Raw genomic sequence first — 12,153 nt, forward strand, 5'->3', positions numbered from 1 at the left:
TCTTTTCCAGTAATTTGAGCATGACATTTCCCCATAGTTCAACGAAGAATATTACAAATGGATGAAAAATTAAGGAGGAAAGGCATTGATTTACCCACTTGCAAAATAACTTCCTTGACTTCCCACTTCTTCATATTCATTTAGTCCCATTTTCGCTTAATCCAGAAAAGTGAATCCATTTGCACTCTCTTAGATTCAGAACGACTCCAATGTCTCACCTCGCGGTTTCGGCTGTCTTGGTTTCAGTACCAGCCACTGCATGTCCTTCAGTTGGTGAAAATACACTCAAACATAGATCACATATGTTCTGTTGCAGTTGCTGTGGATTATTAGTAGTCCATATTTTCTGTCTCAATACTCAGAATTCTTCGTTTCCCATGTATAACTTACATGCTCGGCAGCTTTCAAATATGTAGTGACCCAACAGTGGTTAATGATTCTCTTGCGAATGAATGAGAACCTCATTGGGAGCAGCTAGAAAGGACCTAAGAATGTGGGTGCTTATTTATGAGCCCTTGCGTCACTTTTGCGCTTCCGGTGCGTCACTTTTTGCGATGCAAAAGCGGCGTAAAAATGTGCAGTGTTGCGTCATATTTGCAAAGTGATGCATCTAAGCAGATGCGTCACTTTGTAAACCCCTGCATTCATTTTACCTGCGTCAGGTATAATGTATGCAGGGTGGTCGTTCCCACGTAAGTATGCCTTGTAGAAGTGATGCAGTGAAATCTACGAGATTTCACTGCGCCACTTCTAGAGTGCAAATGCGTCAATATCTTACGCCTGCCTCATAGCAGGCGTAAGACTGACGCAGGCTCTTTCAAATGAGGCTTGCCCCATGTGAAAGGACACATTGCTGGAGTTGCGTCACTTTTGTGAAACACTCCAGCAATGCGTCACTTTTGCGCCTACAGATACGTCAGAAATACTGATGTATCTTTAACTCCTTGCGACATGATGTGTCATACAGTAAATATAACGCATCCATCATGTCGCAAGGTGGGCGTACTGAGAAGTGACACATCGCTGTTTTCACGCAGCGATGTGTCACTTCTCATAAATGTAATCTCTAACATTCCTGGCACACTTAAACACAAAAAAAGTAGTGAGTCATCCATGTCAAGTTCAACCTTTACCAGATTTCAATATTTAATGATGATCTCTTTAATGATTTTCTTATCCTTACTTCTTTTGGGGTAGTGCCTCGCAGTGCCACTATCTGCCTTGGGGACAAATGGTTACCATTGATGTCTGCAGGCTGCTGCTGCCCTGCACAAGAGTCACCGTCTGTCTACTGTCTTCCTTTGACTCCTCGTAAAAGGTTTAGTGATCTTGAGTGCATCAGAGAGACCTGAGACTCACAGTCACTGCTCAGGTCTCTCTCTATCTCTCTGAAGATTGAAACCTGCAAGTCAGTAAACCCAGTAAAGTGCTGACTCCCTGTCCACAGCCTGTGGCAGCACTCATCGCTCAGGGCCAACAGGACTGTAAGTATTAAGTACTGCTCAATGTCTGGATTATTGGGTCGGCTCAGCTGTGGAGATTAGGGATGGTGCATCTACTTACTGCCGCATGTGCTGCTTGGTGGTAAGCTCCAGCTTTCGGGGCACATCTGGAGGGTAAACAGACAAAATATCGACTACAAAATATCGAATGGACATAATATCGAGTTCAAAATATAGGCTGGACAGAATATCGAATGGACAGAATATAGACATCAAGAATATCGTTTTGAAGGTAAGTAATGTAATATCGAAATTTAAAATATAGATAGTCAAAATATCGAAGTACATAATATAGGTTATTAAAAATATCGAAAATGTTATAATATCGAATTTTTTATAGTGTATTTTATGTGTTAAAAGTGTTTCTTTATGTTATAATGTATTTTACTTAATGAATTTAATGTGATTTAAATTTTACGTAATTTAATTCTGTAGCAGGTTGTGGATTTATAGGGGAATAGGGTGGGAAGTAATTTAATTAAATTAATTAAATATGTAAATTTATTTATTGGTATTTGTTTATAATTAATTGTTAATTAATTTTTATTTAGTAAATAATTACATTTTAATTGCCAATTAATTTTATTTAATTGATTAATTGATAATGATGTTAATTTCATTAATGTAATTTTTGTAGCGGGTTGTGGGTTTAAAAGGGAATAGGGTGGGAAGTACTTTAATAATAAATATTTAAATATGTAAATGTATTTATTGGTATTTATTTATAATTAATTGTTATTTAATTTTTATTTTGTAATAATTACATTTTAATTGCCAATTAATTTTATTTAATTGGTTAATTGATAATTATGTTAATTTAATTAATTTTATTTTTGTGGCAGGTTGTGGGTTTATAGGGGAGTAGGGTGGGAAGTAATTTATTTATAATTAATTAAATATGTAAATTTATTTATTGGTATTTGTTGCACTCTTTGGAGTGGGAATAGTAATTGTTACCCCTACGCTATCCAACGCTTTCCCTAATGTTGCACTCTTTGGAGTGGGAATAGTAATTTTAACCCTACGCTATCCAACGCTTTCCCTACTGTTGCACTCTCTGGAGTAGGAATAGTAATTTTTACCCCTACGCTATCCAACGCTTTCCCTACTGTTGCACTCTCTGGAGTGGGAATAGTAATTTTTACCCCTACGCTACCCAACCCTTTCCCTACTGTTGCACTCTTTGGAGTGGGAATAGTAATTTTTACCCCTACGCTATCCAACTCTTTCCCTACTGTTGCACTTTCTGGAGTGGGAATAGTAATTTTTACCCCTACGCTATCCAACGCTGTCCCTACTGTTGCACTCTCTGGAGTAGGAATATAAATGTTTACCCCTACGCTATCCAACCCTTTCCCTACTGTTGCACTCATTGGAGTGGGAATAGTAATTTTTACCCCTACGCTATCCAATGCTTTTCCTACTGTTGCACTCTCTGGAGTGGGAATAGTAATTTTTACCCTTACGCTATCCAACGCTTTCCCTACTGTTGCACTCTCTGGAGTGGGAATAGGAATTTTCACCCCTACGCTATCCAACCCTTTCCCTACTGTTGCACTCTTTGGAGTGGGAATAGTAATTTCTACCCCTACGCTATCCAATGCTTTGACTACTGTTGCATTCTCTGGAGTGGGAATAGTAATTTTTACCCCTACGCTATCCAACGCTTTCCCTACTGTTGCACTCTCTGGAGTGGGAATAGTAATTTTTACCCCTACGCTATCCAACGCTTTCCCTACTGTTGCACTCTCTGGAGTAGGAATAGTAATTTTTACCCCTACGCTATCCAACCCTTTCCCTACTGTTGCACTCTTTGGAGTGGAAATAGTAATTTTTACCCCTACGCTATCCAACGCTCTCCCTACTGTTGCACTTTCTGGAGTGGGAATAGTAATTTTTACCCCTACGCTATCCAACGCTTTCCCTACAGTTGCACTCTCTGGAGTAGGAATAGTAATTTTTACCCCTACGCTATCCAACCCTTTCCCTACTGTTGCACTCATTGGAGTGGGAATAGTAATTTTTACCCCTACGCTATCCAACGCTTTCCCTACAGTTGCACTCTCTGGAGTGGGACTAGTAATTTTTACCCCTACGCTATCCAACTCTTTCCCTACTGTTGCACTCTCTGGAGTGGGAATAGTAATTTTTTCCCCTACGCTATCCAACCATTTCCCTACTGTTGCTCTCTCTGGAGTGGGTATAATAATTTTTACCCCTACGCTATCCAACGCCTTATCTACTGTTGCACTCTTTGGAGTGGGAATAGTAATTTTACACTTCCGCTATCCTACGGTAATAATATTGGATATTTTTTTAATTATATTATGTTACTATATATATATGTATGAAAAAATATGATTGTAATTTTTTTTTATAACTTTAAATAATTATTTAATTATTATAAGTTAATTTAAGTATTTTTAAGTATATTTTAGTAAATAATTTAATTTAACATTGTTTTTACTAAAGTCGATATTTTTACAAACTATATTTTAGTAAACGACATTTTTTCTCGATATTTTTGTACTTACCTGTTTGTAGATACAAAGTCGATATTCTGTCTGTCGATATTTTGTCGCCGATATTTTAGGTAGTCGATATTATGTCCCTCGATATTATGTCAGTGATCCCATCTGGAGGCATAGCGGAAGCTGCTGTTGCTGTCAGCCTGCAGTAGCTTCACCCTCAGTGTGACCTACAGAACATATGCATGTCTAGTCCCCCAGAGTGGCCAAAAGCACTGTCAATAAAGGGCATGCTGCTGTCACTCTACTGTGTGTCAAGCCGGATTATCTAACCTATGCATGACACCTGCCCATCCATTGCCCTCCCGCTAATTTGCTATGTGGCTTTGGCACTGTGGGTCAACTGTCTGGATCAGGGTAGGACCTAGTAGCTTACTACTACACCGTACCTCTTTGGCATGGTACTGGGAAAGCGCCATGTCACTTGGCTTCATATAGCGGCCACCAGAAACTGCCATTTGGGAAGTCTGGCCCAGCATTCTAGAGTCAAGGAAATTATGGCACAGAAACCTAGCTGTTTGTGTCCAACCAAGCTCATATGCACTGCAATTTATAGAAACTAAATGGCTCTTCCCGCCCAGCAGCCAGTGCTTAATTTGTGCCGGTGCTTTCCGGGGCTTAGCACCGGCACTTAATTCTTAGGGCCGGGTCTACACTCCGTATTGACTTCTTTAAGTTCACCCGTGTTTCCCAGTGAACGCTGTAAAATATTTAAAGTTGTATGCGGCATAGGCGCATGCCTTATTACGAGGCTCATTCCGCCACTCAGTGAGGGACTGCCCGAGAGCACACAGCTGAGCGAGCAATGCATGCAAATGCTCCTCCCTAAGGCTACCAGAATATACATAGTTCTTCCCGGCTGTAATCACGTCCCTGGTCCCTCCTGCTTAAAAAGCTGTGCAGCCCCCGTAGCAGGTCAGCCTTCTCAAAAAGGCACCTCCCCCCGCACTCTAACTTCCGACCGCCTCTCTGCTACTGCTTCCTGCCCGGCCTGCAGTGATCTCTGGATGTCACTCTCTCTTGATAGAGGAAATAGGCGGGCATTTTCATTTCTAGAGGGAACATATGATACAGTGGCTCCATGCCTGCTAATTAAGTCTTGACCCCTGTCTGCCACGGGTGCCACCGAACTGCCCTTACAAGCCCCGGGAACCGAAGCAACCGTTAACACTGTAAGAAAAGTGGGCAAGTGTGAGGTGCAGCACCTTCTATATCACGTTTCCTTTCAGGGCACGAAACGGGGTACCATGCGTATGGATGGCATCCCCCCACTTATTTTCCAGGGTGGCGTGATAAGAGCGCGCCAAATACGCATTTCCGGGGCAAACTAAAAAGCTTGGCGGCAGGAGAGAGATTTAAAAATCCCAAGGGGATTGCAGGATTGCTCTGGCAGATGAAGGAGGAAGATAAGTGTGTTTAACAGTAAAGACAGAAGTTGTGTGTGCTTAAAAAAAGACAATTTGCCAGGAGCAGAAGAAGTTGTAACTTCCGACAGGAGGAGAGACCCGAGTAAAAGTAATTTGTTTTTCATGCACTTTTTTGCTTCAAAGAAGTGGATGCAGACGAGCTCTGGAAACGCTCACATTCTCGAAGCTGGAATGGTGCAAACGTTGAGCATTTAAAAGTTCATACCTATGCGGTGACCTTTGGATTTGTATAGTTGCTGTCTTCGCTGGCCCAGCAAGCCCCTGCTTGGGAGTTTGCTCTTCGGTTTTGTTTTTTTGCAGTTGAGAAAGTGCGAGAGAATCACCTTAGAAAGGTACGTCCCGACTGTTCATGTGTTCACCTGTGTTATGCTGTTGCAATTTCTCTCCCGTCTATGAAAAATGCTGCCCGTTTGGGAAGTTTATATTTTGTACAAAAAAAAGGCTAAATGGGTATCTTTACTTAAATATGATATTAATTTGCATTTCACGCACTGGTCTGTGTATGCGGTTGGCTTGTGTTAAACCATTAGCACTGTCCTGGACGGGTGCAGGACAGCAAAATATACTGTAGGGCTTCCACCTCCCCTTCCCCCCAACACTCTTTTCACCTCTTTTTATAGCGCTATGTATTGATGTAATGAGGTCAGTTGCTTTGCATATTGTCCCATTTGGTCAGTCCCCCCACTTCTTTTTATAAGACTTGCCCCCTGATTGTGCCCCATGCAAAACCATACAACTAAACCCTCAAAAGCCCAATACAAAGACTCACGAAAACAAACTTTCCACCATGTGCTCTATAACTCTCACAGCGTGCACAAATTCCACGTGCAGCATTCTGCCTAGTCGCCTTAACTGTGACTTCCTGGTACCTTGCCCTGGATATTCCCGCCTTGAGTCCTAATAATAGCTCTTCAGATGCACCTCATTCCCGGCCATCTGCATTCCATTACTACAGCAGCCCCTCCCCGCTACTTAATGCATGTATATGCCTCGGCATCACTACTTCCTCTAGTGCACACAAGTTTATTTTTTTATCCTCTCGTGAGTGCAATAGTCATGTTACTGTTTCCACCCTTTTCCTGAATTGTTACTAACAGGTATTTGTACCTCGTATTACATCTGACTTTTGAGGATGTGAGGGAGCTAATAAAGTGGGTGGAGCCAGTGGAGGTAATGGGTGGAGCCGGAGAAAAGTAGGTGTGGCCACCAGCAAACATTTGAGCACCTGCACTTCATATTTTACAAATTAAGCACTGCCAGCAGCACCATGGAGCTAATCAGTGCCACTGCACAGAAGAGTTTCCTTATAACAGGCAAGGCAGCCAGTCATGACAGCTGGAGGCAAAATATGATCAGGCAGAGGGAGTTATTGTCAATGACAGGTTTTCTAGTCAATAATTTCAAAACGTTCTTGGTTTGAGAAAATGGCCTACTACCTCCATTGGCACCCTCATGCTCTAGGACACCAGAAATTGCTCAGGAATTAATAGTGTAGAAGTGAGGAAAAAACTGGAGAGCTGAAGGAACCTTCAAACTACTTCAGGCCAACAAACAGGATGAGCGGCAAGGAAGGTCTTCAGACAAACACCAGGACATGTGAAAAGGTAAGTTTGAACACTAGAAGAACCAAACAAGCCAATGTGCAGACAACAAGCTATACTCTTTGTAGCAAAGCAGCAAGAACATGATTCAGCCTTCTACATATATGGATTATCCAAAAAGATAACCTGAAGAAGCACAAAAGAGCTTTCCTTATTGTTGAATTGGTAACAGTAGAGCTAAGTAATGATAGAAAATGGGCAAGATCCCAAAAGAGGAGCCCAAGCTGGCCCCATAACGTCTCATCTCAGAAAAACAGTTGCTGCAGCTGAAGCCTAAGGACCCAGAGACTATCAAGCAATGAGGAACCGACGAGGCAGGCAGAACAGGGAAGGCATTGGGAATCTACGTACATTTTATTTGGGAGTTTTATGGGTTTCTCTCAGGACTATGCTGAGGTTAGATCCAAGGGAGTGCCTGTGGGTTGAAAAGAGTGACCACTGGCGCGCTAAGGCCCACCCTGACCTGAGGACGTGAAAGTGAAAAATAGTGAGAGGGTGCAATCAAAAGGTAAGTGGTCGCTCTTGTTGCAGAGAAACCGATTGCACATGTTAGGTGTAAGGAGTATTCACACAATGGGTCTCGGGAAGGGGGTGGCGAAAATTGCCCGATGATGAAGCATGTCACCAACTAGGCTGGTGAGTGAGGGCTTTCTAAAAAAATCTAGTGAGATTCTTCATGCTCGCTTCTTTTTCTTGAAACTACACTCTTTCGTTGTTTATACAGTTTAGACTGGGGGACCAAGAGTGTTCCGTTTGTACTATCCCTCACTCTCCTGTTGATATCAGATATCCTAAAAATGCCTCAGATGTTCCAAAGGATTTCTATTTTTCCAAAGGGTGGTCAAGTATTTTCCACATTAGTTTGCATCATGCTAATGATCAATTGGACTCCAAAGAAGTGATTCTGTTATGACACATATTGGCTTTGTTCTTGTGTTCAAGAACTTGATGTTACATGAGAAACATGTGAACGTTTATTATTGGGAAGATACCATTTTGAAAACTATATTAATGTTTGGTATTTTGGAACATCTAATTACGATTAAAGGAATAAACAAGTAACTGATTCCAGTCTTCATGGAACTATTGAACTACTAACTGCATCGGGAAGTTTGTGCATGGCCTTGCCACTGGTGAGTGTGATCATACTGGGATCTGACCGTTGAGACAAGGACATATGGTAAGTAAAGGACTGCACAGCAAACTTTGAGTCCTCTATCCAGCCAAAAGGCAATCTAGTTGCAGGCTGAGAGTTTTACATTGCAGCAGCAGGGTCATGGGGCTCTCCAGAAGTGTGGCCTGGTGTACAGTCATTGTAACACGCAGGCCACTAAAACTAGTGATGGTCCCAATTATCTTATGATGACAGATGAAGGTCGATGTGAACGGGATTGGGATATTTTATTCTGATTCCCCAAAGGTGAAACAAAGAACATGTATTTGGATAAAGTGTGGGCTTGTCAGGCATTCACCAGCCAGTACATATGTACCTATAATGTTTGTACTTGGGCAACCATCACCCACTTTCTGGTGAAAGGTAAATGCAGATTTTTGGCAGTCTGAGATAGCATTTGTGGTCTCCATTGGCCAACAGGCAACTTCCACGCAAGCAAGAGCAATAGTAGTAGCTGAACAGACTGGCAGAGGTTGAGCAGGTCATTAGGGCAAACCGATCCTAGGGGAAAAGGAGAGAACTCGTTTGTAAGTACCCAGGGCATGGGTGTTAAAGGTGTCACCAGGGCCTGAAGCATTGTTTATGCCACACTGAGTGACCCAAGTAAAACATTGAAAGCAGGCCGGCCATTGCAGACTGCAAGAGCAGTGCAAACTACTCAAACTCGCTTTTGCTCACACCATGTGTGGCAAAGTCAATGCACTATTGTTCATATATGCCAATCACCCTTAAGGAAGGCCTTCTAAGCCCAGGAGGCAGGGTGCAATATTGTAAAGGTGTGGACATGTTTGTTCAAGCTCATATGTCCCTATAGTGGCCTTTACCATTAAAGGACACTATAAGTGATATGGGGTCCATAGAATAACATTGCCTGGTATCCGGGCAGACCCGAGATTGGCAGCTCCATTATGGTATCAAACTATGTGCCTAAATCACCCAGACATGAATCTTGTGTCGAGGACAATGTGGCGTGCACCCAGGAGGCTACCTTAGAGGTTACCCCAGCCTTTCCTGTGCTCTGGCTGCCATCCTGCGCTTGCTGCCACCAGGGCAGGTATCTGACCCCCCTGCTAGAAGGTGTGAATACTACCAGGAATCATATACAATAGCTTGGACTGGAAGGAGGCCACACCTCTCTCCCTGACAGACTGGCTAGTGAAATGTCACATCAAGGCTGTGATCTTCAAAGGTTACATGGCATGTGATATGCAACCAGGCTACCTTCCAAAGGAGGAAACAGCTCTTCACCAGTCACATTTGCACCCAGGCAGGCAGTAAAATTAGGTAGTCAGGAGGTGTACGGCCCCAGAAGGCTTGCCACACCTCTAGGGTTGGCTACCAGGTCTGTACAGCTAAAGAAGACTACTGCCATTTTTAAAAGTGGTAGAATAGTGGTAGAATAGAGGATACTGAGTAGAAAAGATGACCTCCAGCCCCCGGTTGTTGTCAGATTAGCTGCTGGGCTTGTAGCCCATCGGCCACCTGCATCCACACCACTGGCACCACTAAATCTCAGATTTAAGGGCCACCCCTGACACCAGAACCTCAGTTCTGATCTGACTTGCAACAAGGACAAAATAGGAGACCTGTGCCTGCGACAACAGGAGCTGCACAAATCAAAGGCGTGATACTCTGCACCCGAGACAACCTTCCTGGTACTGCACGAATGCAGCTTGTCCTGGACCAAAAATCAGTTCCCCAAGACAGAGGGATCCCTTCGAGAGCCAAAGGCATCATGAGACTCCCCCGGACTAGTGGCACTCCTCCTCTGCAACCGCAGGTAAAAACAACATACCAGAACAGAACATACCAGAGTTGCTGGCCATCCCTGGCCATTAGGCCATAGGGATCGCCCAGAAGTAGATGTTCCAGTGCATTGTTGGAAGTCCTCAACTCCTTAAAGTTTTCAGGAGGCTACTGTGTTATGTCCAGGACATCTTGACGTTGAATTAACTTTCTACTGGGCTTAATTCAGTCAATGCGTGTTGGCTGTTACTCCAGCAACCAGCCTCTTTACTCGTCGATCACCTCAAGGGAACCCTGCAAAACCTTCTTCCGAAATTAGAAGTGGCTTAGTTGCCAACTTTTTGCACCCTGTTCTCCACCAGCACCATGTAAGAGGTAAAACCAGCTCTCCCACAGCTCCTGCTTCAGCACCAAGGACAGCCAGGACAACTCTGTACACAGGCTTCTCGAGCCAGGTAAAATTGAACTGATGGTCGTGGCTTGGTCCTGGAACCCATAACATCCTTATCATGCTTGGTCTCCATGCAACTCGAGCTGCAAGTGATTGATTGTCACTACCACTATTTCTCATTGACCGCAATGCAAAAGTTCTGCAGTAGTGATTTGCTGTAACTTATGTTTTCTTCAAAAATTCATAAATCTGTTTATATGTATTTGATCTTGTTCTTTTTGGTGTCTAAATTACGATAAAAATGTGATTTATTTTTATACGTTGGTGTTGGATTTCTTTTGTGTCGTGTCAATTACTTATCATCCATGTTGTACTCTGAAATGCTTAACACATGTTCCTCTAGTAAAGCGTGACTGCTCCTTGCCACTCTACCAGGACTGAGCTAAGGATTTATTATTATGAATCCTAGGTCTACCTTTGGGGTATTGTGAGAGTATTGCATGGGGATGCTTTACCAGCATGACTGCATAATACTCCACCTTCCTACATTGCTACATTAAATTAAAACAAAGGACTTTAACTTAGTTGCCTTACATATCTACCATTCTAACTCTAACGGATCTACAATGTGGCATCCAGAATGCTGCTTTGTACGGAACAACCAATATTACCTCAGCACACCATATCACATTAATTCAAAACAGAGCACTCAAGAAACAAAACACCTAAAAACAAAGGACCTCATTTAGAGGTTGGCAAAATGGGATACCCGCCGTAAATCTGCAGATGTCACTACCTGTCCACCTCACAGTTCGCTTGCCTCATTTAGCTGGGAAGATTATTGGGTTCTGACAACAGAGCCGCGTCCAGTTCCAACCTTGAAAATTCTAGCGAGTAGCCTTTTTGCCATAGGGCTACCAGCATTGGTAGCCCCTTTGTATTTATGCTTTCTGATGCTTCACAACTGTCATACAATGCCAACAAGAAAAAGGTTCGGATACACAGGGAAATAAACTCCCTACATGTCATGGACATTTGCTTTTATGTTTCAGAAACAAACCTTTGTTTCAGTGTTTTTTCCGGAAAGACAAAAAACACCAAACCAGGCATTACATTTTTGCTGAAAGAGTTCCCTCTGTGCTCCCTAACCATCCTTCCTGATCCATCACTCATTCTCAGGCTCTCCTCTTTCACTATCATATTTTATTTTTGAAACTCTACTTTCAGGTGCCTCTCACTGAGAGACCTATAATACCTACCCCCACTCATGCTTTTTGCCTCAGGTCTGTCTCTTATTCCCTGTCGGTCTCTTCCTGGTCTGATATGTCTTTTACTTGTCAGTCACAGTCTTTGGAAATGCTTCGACTCCTCCCATCAACATCAATCATTTGCCAAAGAGCTGGTATCCTGTCAACCAAGTGACGTGCAGAAACGTAATATAATGTAACATAAAATACCAAAATACAATTTGTTTGTAGTTGTTAACCTCAGCATTGGCTATATCGTCCTTAAAATACAGGATCATTACATTTAGCAAGCAACAGTGAGGCTTACACAAAAGTGATAGTTATATCGAGACTTCAGCTACTTCTTCAACTACAAGGCATATGAAATAAAACATCTTCCCACTGTTACTAGCAAGTACCCAATGAGATCCCAGATGGACAGGCCTAATCGACAATGGGGAGCAGTTTCTCGGAAAGGCCAGTAGTGCTTTCAAATTTTTGATTGTGTACCAGGCTTTTTTGAAATGCGACATTCTCTGTTCGGGCGCTAGTGGCGTT

The 12,153-nt window shown here is 42.8% G+C and overlaps 1 protein-coding gene across 3 annotated transcripts in view; it reads left to right on the forward strand.

Moving 5' to 3' along the window:
• The window catches only part of LOC147692355 (C5a anaphylatoxin chemotactic receptor 1-like), a 319,430-nt gene that overhangs the window by 48,238 nt on the left and 259,039 nt on the right, over positions 1-12,153 (forward strand). The window lies entirely within an intron of this gene.

This window comes from Lissotriton vulgaris, chromosome 9 (assembly GCF_964263255.1).
Source record: "Lissotriton vulgaris chromosome 9, aLisVul1.2, whole genome shotgun sequence".
NCBI lineage: Eukaryota > Metazoa > Chordata > Amphibia > Caudata > Salamandridae > Lissotriton > Lissotriton vulgaris.